At 43.1% G+C, this 6,000-nt stretch overlaps 1 pseudogene; it reads right to left on the bottom strand.

The window, feature by feature from the left end:
* Positions 1-376: 376 nt before the first annotated feature.
* On the bottom strand, positions 377-5,846 carry LOC135549220 (5-hydroxytryptamine receptor 3A-like; annotated as a pseudogene).
* Positions 5,847-6,000: the final 154 nt, after the last annotated feature.

Below are 6,000 nucleotides of genomic sequence, written 5' to 3'. Positions count from 1 at the left end.
TATATTCAACTGAAGGAGTGAAGTTGATCTTGGAATATACAAACTATGCCATTTAAAAGAAAATGCAACCAAATAGCATTACCTCTCCTCCACATACTCCATATATCCTCCTTAACCAGCATCCACTGCATCTTCCCTCTCATCTCTCTAGTCCCAAGAATGACCTCAGACTCAAAGTACCCCCTACTTTACCTCTACCATGAGGCTCAGCTGAACAGATCCACCTCTTTGTATCAGGCATGCGTAAGCCTTCTATGTCCCCACATCCACCATCAGCCCCCCCCCCATAGTAAGACCCTCCGCCTATATCATCAGGCCCTGCTCCACAATAAGGCCCTCCACATCCACCGTTAGACCCTCATCCACTGTGAGGTGCTCATGCGTCCTGGCACATGGACCAGAGGGTGCCCAGGGTGATGCTGTAGGCCAGCATGGCCACCAGGTAGACCCCGAAGAGCAGCACGTCCTGCACGTAGCCCACCTGCAGCCACTCCTTGGCGATGTCCTGGCACTTGTCCTTCTTCTCCAGGATGCCGCGGATGGACGAGATCTCATGCTAGGTGTTGTCCATAACGGGCTGTGTGGTGTCACGGCACCACGGGCAGGACCACCAGGCTCCCCAGACCCTGCTCCCTGCTGTCCTCGCCGCCACGGCCGATCTCGCAGGTATGTTGAAGGTTGTGGTGGTTACATAGAGCTCCAAGGGGTCACACAGGGAGAGAGTGGGTGGAGTGAGGTCATATAAAAGAATGTACTTGTATTTTAAATATCCAATGTTGTGTTGAGTTTGTGGATGCAACATTTATTTATTGTCCCAAAGCGACAGACATTGATAATTTCCAAAGAGAGAAAACAGACGTGTAAATGTATCTCTTTTTATCCTTTTCTCTCTCTTTCTCACTCTCTATGATAGATGTTGTAATGCTGCTGTGTTTTTTAAATCAATGAATACTGCTCAGAGGGAACATTGTATACTAGAACTACTGCCCATGTCTTTTTCCCCTCTTAAAGCTCACCTTTTCCCTCTCCCTTCCCTCTTTTCTCCTTATCTCATACTTTTCTTTCTAGCCAACTCTCGTGTAGATACAATACCCTGGCTGATGTTGTTCTCTTTGTAATGGCCCACGTGGTCGTAGTCCCGGGACAGCATGGAGCACAGGCTGTGCTTGTTGTGGATGCACAGGAGGACTGTGACCCGCTCCAGCACCAAGTGTTTGAGCCACTGGGGCACGTGGGGCTGCAGGTCCTGCTTATGCACCAGACGGACTATCAACACTCTCTCTTTCAGGCTGATCACCAACAGAGCCATGCACACTACAAAGTATACACCTAGAGAGAGAGGGATGAATCGATATGACCTCTGCACACTACAAGGTATACCCTTAGAAGACACCGGCTATGTCGCAAATGGCACCCTATTCCCTATGTAGTGCACTAGTTTTGACCAGGGCCTTTTGACCAGGGCCCCAACAAAAAATAGTCCTTCACTACTACCTCAACCTATTCTTAACAGCAACAGAGCTCACAATCCCATCCTTAATGACACATCTCAAAAATCTGAGCCACTAATGCACCAGCTGCATTTCTCACCTATGAGCGGCTTGCCGATGGCGGTGGCGGGCAGCGTGTCGGAGACGATGATGAGGAAGACGGAGTAGCCCAGGAGCAGGATGATCTTTAAGGACACTTGCTCTCCGCTGTCTGGGGGAGGTAGAAGCCCACCGGGTCCGTCACCATCAGGAAGATGCTGGGCGGCAACAGGTTCACAGTGTAGAACAGAGGTCTGCGTCGGATCACCACCTGATGACATTCATTAAGGTTAACGAGAGATTCATTGCTTCTCTTCTAGTTTTTATGAGAAGTATTACTGTGATGAAAATTCCAGATTGTCTGCATGATCAAATAACATTCAGCTCAGACACCCATACATACCCCACAAGACATGCACCAGGGGTCTCTTCACAGTCCCCAAGTCCAAAACAAATTCACAGCAAGGCACAGTTTTATACAGAGTCATGATCACATGGAACTCCCATTCCATCTCCATTTACTCAAGCAAACAGTTAAATTACCTTTAAAAAAACCTGATTAAACAACATCTCATGGAAGGTGGGGACTGTGAGAGGACACACACAAACAGACACTCGACACTCGATCATCGTTTGTATATCGTTGTAATTTTTATTTGTGTGACTATTCTTGTCTATCACTGTATCAGGACTGTGAGAGGATGCACACACACACACAGACACTCGATCACTGTCACGCCCTGGTCTTAGTATTTTGTGTTTTCTTTATTTATTTGGTCAGGCCAGGGTGTGACATGGATTTTGGTATGTGGTGTGTTTTGTCTTGGGGTTTTTTCATAGGTATTGGGATTGTGGCTTAGTGGGGTTTTCTAGCATAGTCTATGGCTGTCTGAAGTGTTTCTCAATCAGAGGCAGGTGTTTATCATTGTCTCTGATTGGGAACCATATTTAGGCAGCTATATTCTTTGAGTGTTTCGTGGGTGATTGTCCTTGTTCCTGTGCACCAGTATAGGCTGTTTCGGTTTTCACGGTACATTTCTTGTTTTGTAGTGTTTGTGTTTCTATGTTTTATTAAACATGAATCTAAATAGCCACGCCGTATTTTGGTCCGACTCTCTTTCACCTAAAGAACTTTGTTTTGTATTGTTTGTATATCGTTGTAATTTTTATTTGCGTGACTGTCCTTGTCTATCAGTGTATCAGTGTTTGTTACTTGTGATGTGTTTTGGTGTGTGTGGGCCCCAGGAAGAGTAGCTTCTGCAAAAGCTAATGGGGATCCAAATAAACAATAATTAGGAATAGAGCAGTAATTAACAAGACGTTGTACGCATTTCCATATCTCATTACATATATCTGGCAGAAAAACATTTTGACGGTGGAGAGAACAATATACCAACAGATTCTATCAATGACCCTAAAACGGAGGTGGGATGGGAGTGCACTCTATATCACACTTTCACCTGGAGATCCTCACTCATATCCTTGTGTTAATTTTCCATAAAGCAAGTCTGCTTTCTTTGTATGATGCATATGAAAAACAATACCTATTTAATACAGCTGAAGATCTTATGTTTCTAATAAAGCCTCATGCGGTAGAGGTCAAGGTAAGGGTCTATTATCTTCATATATTTCTCTATTTGATCTATTCTTACTAAAGGTCTTGCTTTTCTGTCAGATTCGGTTGGTTTTGAATAAATGTGTCACGCCCTGGTCTAAGTATTTTGTGTTTTTCTTCATTTATTTGGTCAGGCCAGGGTGTGGCATGGGTTTTTGTATGTGGTGTGTTTTGTATTGGGATTGTAGCTTAGTGGGGTGTTCTAGATAAGTCTATGGCTGTCTGAAGTGGTTCTCAATCAGAGGCAGGTGTTTATCGTTGTCTCTGATTGGGAACCATATTTAGGCAGCCATATTCTTTGAGTGTTTCGTGGGTGATTGTCCTATTGTCCGTTGTGTATTAGTTTAGGCTGTTTCGGTTTTCGTTACGTTTTTGTAGTGTTTGTATTTGGATTCGTGTTGCTTCAGTTTATTAAACATGGATCGCAATCTACACGCCGCATTTTGGTCCGACTCTCCTTCACACCTAGAAAACCGTAACAAAATGATTTGCGCTAAGGTATTATGTACATGATATGATTGATTTGAACATGATTGTATATAGTAATGTAAAAGTATATACTGCATATCATTTTAACATGTGTTGGCACTAGCTGAATTGTGGGAATCTTTCCCATCCCTTTATTGTACTCTAACCATTGCCATTTACTTCCTCATCATGCATAGGGTCGCCTAAATTCTGTTAATTTTCCCAAAGTTCCCCGGTTTTCCAGAAATCCCGGTTGGAAGATTACTGGATTCAGGAGGGAATAAGCAGGAAATCTGAGAATCCTCCTACCAGAATATCTGGAAAACTTGGGATTTTTGGGGAAGTTGTTTGCAACCAGAACTTTGCAACCCTAACAATCTTACAAACCAGCTCAATCATTGCCAAATAATATATTTCCAAAACCTGTCATGAATGCATAAATAAAAGGTAATGAATGATTATGTTATGTGTACTCACATTGAACTTCATCACGGCATAGGAGTCAATGTTGTCCAGACTGAAGCTCTTGTATTTCGACAGGACGTGAAGAAGCTCCCACTCCCCCTGGGTCATGAAGACACTTGTCCACCTTGAGTTCCTCTGCGCTCCTCATCAGCTTGAGGTCAAAGTCATTAACTACAGACATATACATGGAGGAGACATAGGTCAGTGGGTTCAGATTCATGTAAATTATGTAAATGACCATTATCAGCAGTCCTCAGCCACAGCTGGCACTAGGAACATTTTTATTTTATTTTTAAATACAAATAAATTAATACAAAAATGTTGAGGACTGAGTGACTGACACTTAGCTTATCCATCCCCACCTCTCTTACAAATATGTAAAAAGGCATCCTTACCTGGGTATTGTAGCCAACAGTATGTGCAGTTGAAAGGCTTTTCCCCACATGCAAAGCCAGATGACTATATACGACATGTTTTACGGGTATGGAGCCAGCTCTGGAAGGTCAGGCTGCACTTCTGGATGTCAAAGGGGAAGTTGTAGATGTTGAGAGTGCAGGCTGTCACCACCTGGATGGGCTTGTAGTTGTGCACCAGACCATAATGGGTCACGTACACATAGGGAATATCCTGAGACTTACCCACATCCACACTGAAAGATTAGAGCAGGAAGCACAACTCAAACCAAAGCAAAGAGATGCAATAAATATGTTTGTGGCTGATTTGGACAACTAATATTTCAGCGTATTACACACACACACACTTTACACTGCTTAACCAATGATAAACAACACTGTTTTATGCAGACTTTGATTTGACTGCATGGCCTAAAATGCGATGGCTGACACCGACAATAACGATCACAAAACACTGGACTTACAACTCGTTGATTAGTATGTCAGGCACCCACACATTGGCAGTCGGTACCGACATTTGATCCACATCCTCAAAGCCCTCTGGGTTCCATTCCAATACTTCATCTGTCCATTCCTGATACAGAGTTATAGCATAGGCCGGTGAGCATGGTATAGTATTAATAATAACAAGTATGGTATAAGATCCTCTGAGAAGATGTGTTTGATAAATGTCCAAAGGAGAGACATAACTATGTTCTACAGTAGTTTTTACAAGTTTTATGTGTTTTAATTTCTTGGAAACTTTTTTTCAACAAAATCCATTTGTTGTTCAACTAGTTATTTTGCTATTTATTGCAAATAGTTATTTGTCTTACCTGCCTGTACCATACATATGTTGTCAGAACCTGGTTCTTCTCGTCCTGTTGTAACATAGGACACACAATCTCAGCATACTGAACTATTATTCTACTAAGAGCAGGAGGCCTACTTCCCACACTGAGGATAGAGTACACCATGAGGTCGATGGCCACCATTGTGCAATTTCGCCAGTTGCGCACGGGTCGAACCCCCTTCTTGTACCCAGCACTCAAGTACTTGGAGAGACGTACCAAGGTGGCATTGGCAAAGCGTCCGGTATTATTGCCCAGTTTCTTGACTAACGGAGGTAAAACACATCGTTTCAACATACTGATTCAACATATCCACTAAATGCAACATATTGAGGGTTATACAATTATTATTGTGTAAATCTAGCATTATATAAAATGTCAACTTCCAAAACAGGCAACCTCTGTCAATAACGCCACAACCTATCTGGAATTAATTTTGCACGTGCATCTTCTTACCTGTGCAGGCGCGCGCGGTGCCTTGTATCAAGAGCAAGACGAGCGCTGTCCAGAGTGCTGAACTTCTCATTCTGCACTATGTTTCACTTCTCTGCCTTGAGCTTGTCTATAATGAGCAGTGCTCAGTTTTGAGATACAGCAGTCTACAGCGCCGCCGAGACCCATATTCAGGGGTGTCCACTGTAGCCAAATGTCTAAAGTATCATGTATTAGTTAAATTAAGT

Source organism: Oncorhynchus masou, chromosome 12 (assembly GCF_036934945.1).
Source record: "Oncorhynchus masou masou isolate Uvic2021 chromosome 12, UVic_Omas_1.1, whole genome shotgun sequence".
NCBI lineage: Eukaryota > Metazoa > Chordata > Actinopteri > Salmoniformes > Salmonidae > Oncorhynchus > Oncorhynchus masou.
Note: the sequence above shows the minus strand (reverse complement) of the source record. Positions and strands in the feature narration are given on the sequence as shown.